At 42.5% G+C, this 14003-nt stretch overlaps 1 protein-coding gene across 1 annotated transcript in view; it reads left to right on the top strand.

Annotated features, from left to right (window-relative positions):
- Positions 1–8917: 8917 nt before the first annotated feature.
- Positions 8918–14003, top strand: part of Zfp3 (ZFP3 zinc finger protein) — a 39603-nt gene continuing 34517 nt past the window's right edge. The window contains exon 1 of the mRNA XM_058572803.1: positions 8918–9010. The gene's annotated coding sequence lies outside the window, so the exon portion shown is untranslated. The remainder of the gene's footprint in view (positions 9011–14003) is intronic.

The raw sequence follows: 14003 nt of genomic DNA on the forward strand, positions 1-14003 counted from the left end.
CAGCATAGTATTTATTTGTCTTAAGGACTGTTTTCAAGAAGAATGCCTTCTTGTTTTAAAGCTCTGGTTTGGAGAGCAAGCCATGGCAATGCTATCCTGTAAAGGTTTTGCAGTTTAGATTGTATCACTGCTCTGCCCTCTGCTTCCCACACTCTGGAGTCCATGTTTTCTCAGGAAAACTTTTCTATTCACTTGAAAATTTGAGCTGCTTCTCCACAGCTTCCTGAGGTCGGTTTTGTTGTGCGCACAACCAAACCATAGATAATTCCAACTGTGGCCAAACCTGGCCTCTGGGGAAGGGTGGTATTAGCCTTGTGGTTGGTCTCTGCACCCTGCTGATGACTACCCTTAATTTTGATAACTTTGACTGCCACGTCTTTGGGGATCTGTGACCACCACCCAAGATCTGGAATATAATGGATAGTTTGGCAGCAGTGTGTTTACTTGAGCATTTTATGATACAGTTAGAATAAATATTAGGAAGTGATAGTGTACAAAGTTCTCTGCAGTTCTCTGTGAACTGAGTAATACAGACAGACCTTGGGAATCAAGATGGGAAAGACGGCTGGCTGGTCAAAAACACAATTGGATTCTTGTTCCCTAAAAACTCTTGCCTTATGTAAATACATTATCTTCCTTTAAAAAAAAAATCCACTTCTCCAACCTTCCAAGTCAATCTTTAAGAATGTGGATGAACTTTATTTAGATTTTATTCAGGGAAGTGCCCACTAAGAGCATGTGTGCTACATGTGCCAGCATTCCGTATGCATTTCATGTAGTCAACCCTATCAAGTAGATCATCTATCTCCCTTTTCACATAGGAAGACTGACATTTGATTACATTAATAAATTGTCCAAGTATGGATGTGATTTTTTTTTTTTTAAACAGGATTAAACTCAGGGATGCTTAACCACTGAGCCATATCCCCATCCTTTTTTACTTTAAGACAGGGTCTCATCGAGTTGCTTAGGGCCTTGCTAAATTGCTGAGTCTGGCCTTGAACCTGAAATAATCCTGCCTCAGCCTCCAGAGTTGTTGAGATTACAGGTGTGTGCTACTGTGCCTGGCCTGAACCCAGCTGTGTGTATGGTTCTTAAGTGGCAAAATTAGGATTCCAATCCAAGTCAATCTGACAATCCTAGACTCCATCTCACCCCCCGCCCCATAGGCATCAATTAATACCCTTCCTTCTAGAAATCATGTAGTCTTCTCACATTAGGTCCTCTCAGGTATGTCACAAGCCTGCCTCTAGTTTCTGGTCTCTCCCCAGTTACCCTGCAAAGAAGTGAAAACCACTATTTTGTGAGCCTCCTCAGGAATCATGAGAAAGTCATCAAAACAATCTGCCTGTTTTCTGGCTCACTCGATTTTGGCATTTGTACAATTTCGCCCTTGGTTTCCTTGGAAATTCAGTTTGCTTTTCTTCATTTCTCTTTGGGGAGTTCTTTCCTTTGGCTAGTCATTCATTTAGCCTTTTTGTTCTGTCACCTGAGGTTTTTGTATTTTGAATACATTTGGGGCCCTCAATATGTTTTTTCCCCAACAACTTTTTAAAATATACTTTTCTATATTCACAGCTTCTAATTTTGGTTTGACTTGAAATTGTTCTTTTCCCTTTTCAAGATTTAGTGTATGCAGCTACCTGAAGCTATTTTGCTTCAGTTGAATCATGGATGGATTTTCAGCATTCCCAAGGGTCCACCAATTCTGACAAATCCCAGTTTCTGCTTGTATCATCATCCTATCCCTTCAAATGGAGTCTTTGGAACTTTGGGTATCACAGGGGACCTGCTTCCTTTGACAGTATAATTGTAGGCTCTCCCTATATCCCTGGCACCCTGTGCTGCCTAATTAACATCTCTGGCTACTTGATTAAGGGTATCTTAGTGTTCACATTCCAGGCCAAAGACCGGCAGCCTCTGCCTTAATATACACATTCTCGCCAGGCACAGGGGGTACATGCCTGTAATCCCAATGGCTCAGGAGGCTGAGGCAGGAGGATCATGAGTTCAAAGCCAGCCTCAGCAAAAGCAAGGCTCTAAGCAACTTAATGAGACCTATCTCTAAATAAAATACAACACAGGGCTGGTGATATGGCACAGTGGTTGAGTGCCCTGAGTTCAATCATCAGTACCAAGAGAAAAAGAAAATACACATTATCACTCTTACGACCCACTACTGTCTCAAACAAATGTCAAGAGGAGACTATGGCATCATCTGGATGGGATGGCTCAACTAAAGATCTGGTCACCAGTTGTAGAAACTGCTTCTCTCATCCTTCTTCTCTCATCCCTTAACAATTGCATAGTTGTCTGAACTCACATTAACCTGTAGTATCCCTCACCAGTGAGGATTTCCACCCCAACTTGAGTTCCTTCCCTCTCTTGCCCTCCCTCATCCTTTAATCCCTGGAGAAGGAATATGTTTTCAGATACCTGGAAAAGTCTTGCCTTGAACACCTATAGCTTCTAGACTAGTTGGTTTCTTGCCTGATAAATCAACATTGGGACTGATCTGAAGAATTCTAATGCCAACAAGCTGTAATGTTAGGGAGTGACGCTTGCTGGGTCACAGTGAGCCTCCTCTACAATCTATTAAGCTTTTCTACAAATGACTGTATAAGTTTCAGAGTTCTTGAAGAGCTTTCTCATCTGGACAGAAGTAGCTCTCTTTTCTCTAGGTCCAGGGTCCCAATCCCAACAGGCGGTAATCAGAACTTCTGAAGTACACAGACCTGGGCTCCTGCCTCCTCACTAATTACCTGTGCTACTCTGGGTAAATCATCTTTTCTGAACCTGTTTCTCTATCAAATAGGTCTAATAACTCAACGGAGCTCTTGGGAAGATGTGATAATATGTGTGGAGGGTCTAGCACATATTAGGAGCTCAAAGTTGGTGTCCTCCTCCTTTCCTTGCTCTGTCCTTGGAAAATTAGGGAGGTGCTGTAAAAAGAGGTCAGGTCCTAAAGGATGTCAAAACTCCTCTTCAAAGACCAGTATCCCATCATCCCACTCAGAACGTCTCCCAAAGTCCTGTTGTTCCACTGTAGTCCGCTAGGGGGAGAAAAGACACAGGTTCCCTCGAAGGCCGCCTTCGCTTGTGCGTGCACAGAGCCTTGAGAGGTTCTGACCCGGCGGCCTGGCGTGCCCAGGAGTTTTCCAGGGGCGGGGCGGTGAGGGCGCGTGCGCACAAGGCCTGGCGTGATGTTACGCCTGCCTGGCTGGGGTTGTGTTTTGCGCTGGGCTGGAGCTGGGAATGAGGCTGGGGAGTTTGATGAGGAGAGGGACAGAGGCTTCTAGCCGGGATGTTTTTCCTTCCGGACTATCTTTCATCTTTACTTAGAAGAGACGAGCTGACTCCCTTCAGAATTAGTATTTCTTCTCTTTCGTGGATGCTTTTGGGCACCAAAGAAGAGAATAAACGTTCATTGTGCAGCTTATGCCACGCTTAGGAAGGGGAGTGGATCAATCTTAGGGAAACGATGTCCCCTTACTAGAGGAGGTTTTGGTTTGGGGTTTGCTTTGTTTGAAATCTTAACAAGTACAGCGGGGCATGGTGGCGCACTCCTGTAATCCCAGGGACTCAGGAGACTGAGGCAGGAGGAGGATCACAAGTTCGATGTCCCCTTACTGAGGCAGGAGGAGGATCACAAGTTCGAGGCCAGCCTTAGCAATTTAGCAAGGCCCAAAGCAACTTAACGAAACCCTATGTCAAAAAAATAAATAAATAAAAATAAAAAGGGCTGGGATGTAGCGCAGTGGTAAGTGCCCTTGGGTGTTCAAACCCCAGCACCCTCCCCCCTGCAAAAAAAAAAAAAAAAATTCAGAAGAGTAGAAGAAAATTGAAGTAATCTGTATGTCCACCCCTCCCCCCAAGTATCCATTGCTATGTTCTGAAAATGGATTCTAAAATGTTAGTTCAACAAGTATTATTGAACCCAATTTATACCAAACACTGTTCAGTTGGGAGGACTCTACAGAGGGGGAAAAATGATGATCAGGAAACAGAATTTTTAGAACACCCACGGAAAAGAGAAGATGTGTATGTAAAAAGGCATGACAATCTGTTTTCAAATAGAATTGCACATTAGAAACTATATGTAATGAAAAAAATTAGTCTGATTTTTCTTAATTCATAATTTTTTTCTTATAAGGTTTTCATTTTTTTTTTAATGCTGGGGATAGAACTGGGGAGCCTTGAGTGTGCTAGACAAGTGCTGTCACTCAGCTGTATACACAACCCCCTTCATTAGATTCTAAAATCACAAAATAACGCCTGTTAGTTACATACAAGGTTGTAAACACTACCAGAATTTTAATACTCATGAGAAAAATGAGGCCCAGAAAAGTGACTTGCCTAGTACCCAGTAGGGTAGGACGGGAATCTGGTCCCTGATCTCAGGTTTCCAAGCTGGTTACTCTTTCTGTTGTATCACAACAGCTAATGTGGCTCAGGTTTAAGTGATGTTTTATTCTTGTTCATCTACTTATTGTCCACATCAGGGATTGCTCTGGCCCACTACCTGTTTTTGTATGGCCTATGAGCTAAGAATGGTTTTTACATTTTTGAATGGTTGGGGCAAAGCAAAATCATAACAATATTTTGCAACAACTGAAAATTTTTATGAAATTCAAATTTCAGAGTCCATAAATAGAGTTGCATTGGAACACAGTGATGCCTGTTGATATACATGTTGCATGTGTATTATGACTGCATTCTTGCTGCAAGAACAAAACTGAATGGTTATGCCCTTAACCCTATGGCTCTTGAATTAAAAAATATTTACTGCCATTTACTGAAAAATTGCTGATCCCTGGTCTATCTCCCTCACTTGGATGTGGGCTTGCTGAGAGGAGATACCGTTGTCTATTTTGCTACCTATCCTATTCTCTTTGATCATTCAACCACATAGTAGGTGCTCAAATAGTTGTTCAAAAAAAGAACCAATACAACCCTAAAATATGTACTTATTTTAAAAAATGCCAAGGGCTGGGGTTGTAGCTCAGTAGTAGAATACTTTCCTAATGTGTGAAACCCTGGGTTCAATTCTCAGCACCATATATAAAATAAAGGTACATTGACAACTAAAAAAAATGTTTTAAAAAACGCGAAGGGCTGGGATTGTAGGTGATATAACGTACAGCCCTACTGCTGAGGGGAAAAGTTAAACCAGAAAGGGCTGTGGTCACATTTAGTTCCTTACAATAATACTATGCAATGGTGTTCTAATCTTTGAGAGGATTAGAATGAAAAAGACTATATCCAACACGTTTTTGTGTTTATGTGCCAGGCACTATCCTAAGTATTTTTAAAAATGGTAACAAACTTAATCCTCTTAACAATCAATGGAATGGCTACTATTATTATTGTTCCTTTTATGCAAGAGGAAACAGAGGCATATAAGGATTAAGTGACTTGCTTAAACTTCTGCAGGAAATAAGTAGAGCCTGGGGTTGAGTCTTGGCAATGACCTGACTCTAGGGTCCATGACCTTAATGTAGGATATTCCTCATCCGCATGCCAGAAGCTCCTGCCCTACTTCCAATTCCTGATCAGTTATGGACAACTTAGGGACACAGTTTCCTGTGTCTTAGGGGCTTTGCAAAAACTAGTCAAGTGCAGGTGCTTCTCTTGGAGAGAGTTTGAGACAAGAGACCACTGTATCTTTGGCAATGGAGCTCTGTCACTGAAGAAGGCTAGGAAAGCTACAGCAAGCGAGGAGAGACCCAGGGGAAGGGAGTCACGGAGCAGGCTGTGAATAGTTATTGTTAGAAGTGCATTCAGAGTGGTTGTGATTCGTAAGGATTATAAAAGCTCCTTATGTGTGGAGCCCACTGAGGGATGGATACTTGAAGGAGAAAAGTGGAAGAATGTTACTTAATGAAGAAGAAAGAACATTATGGGGCATTGCTATGTTGTAAGATTAAATTCGTTCATATGTGTGGGGTAAGAGGGTTGGAAATGGGATAACAGGTCACAGTAGGTTTCAATGGGAAATGCCTCAAACCTTGGGTTTCACCTTGAATTTTCACAGAAGAGCAGGGGGTGGGGATGGGGATGGGAGATGGAGGATAGAGATAGAGTGGAGGGGAGGGGAGGGGATAACCAAGTACCTAATTTGCCAAGGTGCAGGATCCCTATATTTCTTGGTGGATGGGTTCTCTGGGGACTTATGCAGGGGCTAAACAGCCCTAAGACTGTCATTTGCAGTTCAACCCACCCTAACCCTGGAGCACCGAGTACTCTAGGAAATAGGTGTCCTGGGGGAAATAGCACTTCTTAAATAGGAAGTGAGGAAATTTGGGGCCCTAAGCTTGTCCTCATTCAGCAGGCAAGAGAGGACGGCTTCTCATGGTCCTGCATAATATCCAGGACAGGTGGGTGGGAAGGATTTTCCAAGTACCAACTCACAATTTTCCACTTACTTTGATTCCCTTACCTATTAGTTAGAAAGTATCACAATCCTAGGCAATTGCTGGGGGTTTCTATTTTGAAGTTCTGGCAGCAGCTTTTAATATCCTGGTATTGAGGAGAGGGAAGGAGGGTGGGCACAACTTCTCACAACCTTGTGAAGAATTGGAGTAGCCACTTGAAGGTTCTTCACTCATGAAGTGTTGAGCAGGAGGACCTCTTGAACCTAGGAGTCTAGTACCAGCCTGTGCCACATTTCTTTTTTTTTAATATTTATTTTTTAGTTGTAGTTGGACACAATACCTTTATTTTGTTTATTTTTATGTAGTGCTGAGGATAGAACTCAGGGCCTCACACGTGCTAGGCGAGGGCTCTACCACTGAGCCACAACCCCAGCCCACATAACCCCATTTCTTAGAGAAAGAACAGAAAAGAAAAAGAAACCTGGCTGTCATTGGAAGATAGACACAAAACCTTTGTTTTTGGGCTGGGGATGTGGCTCAAGCGGTAGCGTGCTTGCCTGGCATGCGTGCAGCGCTGGGTTCGAACCTCAGCACCACATACAAATAAAGATGTTGTGTCTGCCGAAAACTAAACAATAAATATTAAAAAATTCTCTCTCTCTCTCTCTCTCTCTCTCTCTCTCTCTCTCTTTAAAAAACAAACCAAAAAAAACCCTTTGTTTTATTTGTTTATTTTTATGTGGTACCAGGGATCGAACCCAGTGCCTTGTGCATGCTAGGCAAGGGCTCTACCACTGACCCACAACCCCAGTCCCTGATCCATTATTTCATCACATTTGTTTTTTAAAACTATGGAAAGCCTGCTGCATAGAAAGTATTTTGCTATGTGTTTCCAAAGACACAAAATCATATTTATAAATAACACTTCAGAGCCCGGACCTCTCCTGCTCTCCTGCCTCTTTTCTGATACTCTTTCCCTCTCACCAAATTGTTTATGGTTCTTTGAGGACGCCACGTTCTTCTCTGCCTTTGTGGCTTCCTTTTCCTGGAAGGTTCTCTGCACCTCAGCTCCTTGGCTGGCTAGTTCCTACTCCCTCGTGAGTCTCAGCTTAGCTGCTGTACTCACGGGAGACCTTGATTCCCTCAGTCTGGGTTAAGCACCTTTTTTCTTTTCATGCTTACTTAGGCACATCTCTATCACTGCACTTACCATGTGATAATGCAGTGATAAAGTTTGTGCTTGACATCTCCTCTTGATTTTGGACTCCTTAAGATTAGAGAATGAACTTTCTTCACCCTTTGAATCAGACCCAGATCTTCCTCTAATGGACATTTCAGTCAGTCGAAGACAGAAGTCATCCTGAGGATTGTGAAATGACCATATCACAGTGGTGTGATACATGCCAGAAGAGTGGTATAAATGAGAAGACCAACACGGTGATTGGCCTAAAGTTACTCAGCTTCTTGGCAGCTGGCTAGGGCCAGAAGCCCACCACCAGCTGAAGGAAGTAGCCTGGGAAGGAATCTGAAAGCAAGCCAGGCTGTAGGCTCAGACCTCAAAGCTCGAGAACCTTAGGGAGGTTGTGACTAAGGTGAAGAGCCATGAAGTCATAAGCAGGCAACTGTTGTTTGGTTGGAGGCAGTTGAAGGATAGTGGAAGGAGCCTGAGACTGGCATCAGAAGACCTGGGTTCCTACTTAGTTCCACCTGAGCTCTTAGCAATTGCTTCATGATGAGAACCCACTGGCCAACTAAGCTTCTCCCTCCTGTTATCTTTCTGTGAGCCTAGAATGACTTCTGTCCTTCCCTACCTACCTTCTGGCCAATATACGGCCCTTCTTTAAGATCTGGTTCAGGCCTCACTCAGTGGTGAATACCTGTAATCCCAAATGACTGGGGAGGCTGAGACAGGAGGATCTCACAAGTTCAGCTCCAGCCTGGGCAATATGAAAACCTGTCTTAAAAAGAAAGAGAAAGAAAGAAAGAGGGGAAGGGAGGAAGGAAGAGGAGAGAGAGAGAGAGAAAGAGAGAGACAAAGGAAGAAAGGGGAGAGAAAAGCTGGAGATGTAGCATATAGTTGGGTGATAGAGCACCCCAGGATCAACCCTCAGTACAGAAAAAAAAAAAAGATTCAGTTCTGATCCCACCCCTTTCTTTATTTCCCTCACCAGATGAGGGATGAGGGTTTCTCTTCCTCTTCTTGAATTCCCATAGAAATAATTTATTTACCTCTCTTAGGAAATTTTTTTTTTCAGCTTCTTATTTCTGTTGGTACCTATTAATTACACAGAATAGTGGGTTTTATTGTGATCTCTTAGGAAATTGAACCATATTCTGCTTTACTATTTACTTATGCGCTTATCTCATTGTCCCTACCAAATTGCCTTCAATGAAGTTTCCCCCACCTAGAGAGCAAAGATCGTATTTATTTGTGTAGCTCCCTTATTAACCTAACTTGTGCTCAAATATTTGTTGACTGAATGACTACTGACTCCCATTTATCAGTGAAGTGCGGTGGCCAAGGGCATGGACTCTGGGCCTCCTGTTGGCGATGTGGCGGTGATCAAGTTACTTGAGCTTTCTGTGCCAAAGTTTCCACAACAGTAAAAGGAGATCATCAGACCTGCCTCAAGGAGGTGAGTAATTACTTAACCCTGTGCCTGGGTCTCATGGGCTCTTCCTGAAGGATGCGTCAGAGAAGGAACTGCTCTCTTCAGTATTGAGACACTGCCACATCATGAGACCTTTTCCCTCCTTGACTTAAAGAATTCATTCCTCAAGTTTGCTCTGATTGAACCATGGTGAGTTGTGAAATCCTCCCAGAGAGCTTTGATTGAGCTGGCTTCTCCCCCACCCCCACCCAGTACTGGGCGTTGAACCCAGGGCCTCAAGCTTGCAATCACATTACCACTGAGCTACATCCACAGTTCTTTTTAAAATTTACCTTGAGACAGACTCTTATTTGGTTGTCGAAGCTGGCCTGGAGCTTGTGATCCTCCTGTCTCAGCCTCCCTAGTAACTGGAATTATAGAGTGTGTTACCAAGCCCAGTACTGATTTATTTTTTCTAATACAATCTTCTGTATCATATAGATGTTCAAATTCATAATGACTAGGTTGAACATGTATACTTTATCGCTTTATCTTGATATTTTTGTGATTGACTCAGCCTGTGTCTGCAGTCTAAAGATGAGTTTAGATGTACTTAATGTACATATGGGTGTGGGGACGCTGTTTTTCAAGAAGGAATGCCTTTAAATAGGTTCCTGATTTTCTGGGGACCACAGAGATTTTCATATTGGTTGAGTTGATCAGAGCTGAAGAGTGAAGTCATTGAGAGTTCATAATGGTCATGTGAATAAGGCAAATCAACATCTTTTAGTGAACAAAGATCATTTGCTACAACAAACTCTCAGACCAGCGTAGATTCCTGTAACAAACACTCACAGGCTCAGGTTACAAGGTACCAATTCTTAGATTTATAAAAACTCCTCCTCTAAAAAAAAAACATGAAAAGATCTCTGCTTATATAAAACCAAAAGAAACAGAAACGCAGTTTTAGCAGGACACAATACAGAATAAACAATGATGTAACTTAAATTTTATGGCCTCTGGTATGTAAATATTTTCCAACCATATTTCTCACCCTGTTGGAAAACAAAGGCTGATGAGTAATCCAGGGCTTAGCATTCTGTAAGCATTTCAAACTTGGAAAGGTGTTTGATTCATAGTTTTTGTTTGTTTGTTCATAGGTTTTTAAAAAATACCACTGGGTGAGATTGATTTGCTTCAGATAAAAGAGATTGAGGGGCTGATGTGAGAAGAGTTGAAATAAGATTAACAGTGGGGTGAAAGGGGGACCACAGCCAACGGAGGGTAAAGAAACAGGTAATTCTGATTCTGATTGCTGCATTCATGCTGAGCTGTGAAGCTGATGCAGAGAGTCCCTCTGCCTGTTTTTCTATCTCACCACCAATAAATTCTGTCTTAGAAACTTTTTCTATTTTAAGGTTCTGGGCTATGACTACATTGATTTTCATAATACTTACATGTGGCACCAGACGGAGGCATGCAGGGAAGGAGAGTCTCCCCAAGCCCTGCTTTCCTCTCCAAGAGGGAAGAAACTACAGACACCCATCTTGGGTCATTTCCCAGGCACTGGCCGCAAAGTTTATCCTCTGTTTCCGAATGGGTCAGGGTGGAACAAGGAGGAGGCTGCCAGGCAGGCATCATCTTCTCAGGCTGTTGCTTATCTCCTTTTAAGGACATTTATTTTGTTTCTGTTCTGACAAATAAATAATAGGATTTTCCATGGAGGACTGGATCATCATAGAACCTTAAGATGAGGCGCATATTCCAGCTTTTTGTATAGCTTTGCAAGAAGTAAGGAGAAGGGAGAAGATGGGCTTGGAAAGCTTACCTGTGCATCCTTGAGCTGGTTTTGTATTTCACTTAAGTAAATATTATACTTTATCCTGGTCACAGATGGCAGCAACCTAGGCTGAAAGTGGGTTCAGAATAATAATCACAGGGACTGGATTAAGATTATGTTTTACTACTCAAAGCAGCATTTCTGTGTGGGACTGTGGAATCCAGAAAATATAAGGAGGTTCAGAGGTTAGATATTTTTGAACTTGTGGCCTTGGTCTACATCACTGAAAAAGACATTCCAAGAAGCGATTCTGGCTGGGCATGGTGGCACATGGCTGTAGTCCCAGCTATTCAGAAAGCACAGGCAGGAGGATCACTTGAGCCCAGGATTTCAAACCCCTGCCCCCAGTCCCTGCAGAAAAAAAAAAAAAAAGAGCAATTCCTATACATTGTATATCCCATTAATATAAATTATCTAGAAGAGGCAAAGCTCTACAGATAGGAAGTAGAGATGGGGCCTCTCGGGAGGGATAGAAAGTGACTGACTACTAATGTGAACAAAGTTTCTTTTTGGAATGATAAAAGTGTTCTAAAATTAAATATGGTAAGAATTACACCTTCAAAAAGCTATTAAATAAAAGGTCCTCCTCCCCCGGAAAAAAGCAATTCCAACTCTAAATAAAGTCAAGGGGAAAAATATCCAAACCCAAGGTGAGTTTATAGACAAAGGTTGGGTGGTGGTGGTGTTATTTTTTGTACTGACTGAGGATTGAACCCAAGGGCGCTTAACCACTGAGCTACGTCCCCAGCCTTTTTTTTTATTATTATTATGAGACATGGTCTCACTAAGTTGCATAGGGCCTCACTAAATTGCTGAGACTGGCCTTGAACTTGAGGTCCTCCTGCCTCAGCCGCCCCCCACCCCCCGCCCCCGCCCCCAGTTGCTGGGATTATAGGCATGCACTTCCACACATGGCCCAACAGTGAATTTGGGGTTGTTGAATGTAGATGATGATTACTTAGATATTCATTGTACTGGTCTCTGTATTTTGGTATGTTTGAAATTTTTCATAATAACAAGTGAATTTGAAAGAAACAAAACCACCTAAAAATACTGTAAAAAGTGAAAAGACAGAAAGGCAACGAAGAAGGTACAGGCCAACAACATCAGGCCACAAGTGCCCCTGCTTAGGTGGTGAAGGTCCTTGTGAACCCCAAGGAGGTTAAGCCCAAGATCCCAGAGAGTGTCAGCTGTCCATTGCCCAGGGTCTCAGGCCAGAGCCAAAGCTCCAACAAGGCCCAGCCACCTCAGTTCCAGCTCTGTCTCTGGCTTTATAGTAAAGGCCTCTTCCTCCTTCCTCTCCCTCTTTTTTTCTTCCTTCCTTCCCTTCTCTCTCCTCTCTCTCTCTCTCTCTCCTCTCTCTCTCTCTCTCCCTTTCCTTCACTCCCTTCCCATCCCTCCCTCCCTTTTTCTGTTTTCTTCCTTTCTTTCATATTAATAGGACTTTTCTCTTCTCAATGTTTATATTGAAAAAAAAATTAGAAGACAGCACATACTTGTATTAGAAAAATTCAGAAATTCAATCTTGGACTCCAATATTTGGATTTTATGTGTCATAAAACTAAGAACAAAAAAGTTGGGAACCTGCCCATTGTCACTCAGTGGGCCCCTTCCCCAACAATGTCTGTGCACAGTTACCCTTCACCGGATGAGCTACCCTTTCCGTTTCTGTGTTGAAATTCTCACGGGTCCAGGCTCAGAATGCCCCTCCAGCAAGCACAGACAAGAGGAGAAGAGACACAGCTTAGAGAGACATGGCCTGGAGGTGTGAGCACAATAAAGGCCACATTACAACATGGTGAGGGGGGGATGTGGGGAAGGATTATTTAACAAATAAATGTTCAAGGAAATACGAGGGCCCAAAAAACATATGGAAAAAGTGCTCTCCCTGACTACATCATCAAAGAAAAGCAAATGGAAACACCAGTGGGATACCATTTGTTAACTGTGAAAAGGGAAAAAAGATTACCAATATTTGGTATGTTACAATGAAGTGAAAGAGTCTCCAACCCTGCTGAGATAAATGTGTAGATGAGAGGGGGGAAAAGAAGAGGAAGTGGGCTACTGGGGAGATAAAAAATAAAAAGGGCCCATTACAAAGGAGTTCTGATTTTGGCCTTGTTTCTGTTCTGGATTAATTCCCCCAAATAGAATTATTGGGTGAAAGGGTAATGACATGGTTAACCCTCTTGAGACAGAATGCCAAAATGTTTTCCCAAATACTAATCCCGCTCAGTGGCAGTGTAGGAGGGAGCCTGTGCCAGCGTTCAAAATGAACTGTGGAAATTAAAAATAGAAAAAACAACCTGTGATCCAACTGCACAAAGTAAAACAGGACTGTGGATATTTTAAGCAGACACTTTAGGCAGGGCAGAGCAGGATCAGAGAAAGTCAGGGGACTAGTCCTGGTTGTGGGTTCAGATCCTGGTTTGGACACTTAACTGAACCATAAAGAAAGCTCCAACTTTCTTTCTTTCATTGAGTACAAAGTAGAGGCTTGGATTAGCTGTTTTTTTTTCTTCATATGTATTTTCTTTAGTTGTAGGTGGACACAATACCTTTATTTATTTTTTAAAATGTGGTGCTGAGGATCAAACCCAGTGCCTCATTCGTGCCAGGCGAGTGCTGTACCACTGAGCTACAACCCCAGCCCTGGATTAGCAACTATTTTAAAAAAATATTTTTTTATTTAATATTTTTTTTAGTTGTAGTTGGACACAATACCTTTATTTCACTTATTTGTTTTTATGTGGTGCTGAGGATTGAACCCAGGGTCTTGCTCGTGCGAGGTGAGCGCTCTACCGCTGAGCCACAATCCCAGCCCCCTTAGCAACTTTTTAATGTCTCTTTGGGTATTCATTTTTATTTCTTTGTACAGGAACTTTATACATGCTAAGTACTACCATTGAGCTACACCCCCAGCCTGTGAATCACTATTTTATAACTCCATAATAATAGCTTCTTCATAGCTTTAAAAGGCCTGGAGTATTTAACAAGGGAATCATTGTTGATATTTATTCATTGCTAGGAGCCAGGACAAGTTGGTCCCTCATGGCAGGAGTCCTAAGCAGGAGAAGTGCAGCAAACTCCATGATAACTAGACTGGTTCAATGGTACATGTAAGACATCCTTTGGGAACTCTCACAAATACTTAGGGTGTGTTAGTCAGCTTTTCTTCACTGTAATAAGATGCTGGAG

The sequence above is a fragment of the Marmota monax genome, unplaced genomic scaffold, assembly GCF_021218885.2.
Source record: "Marmota monax isolate L192 unplaced genomic scaffold, Marmota_monax_Labrador192_F-V1.1 WCK01_AAM20220418_F8-fsc00218, whole genome shotgun sequence".
NCBI lineage: Eukaryota > Metazoa > Chordata > Mammalia > Rodentia > Sciuridae > Marmota > Marmota monax.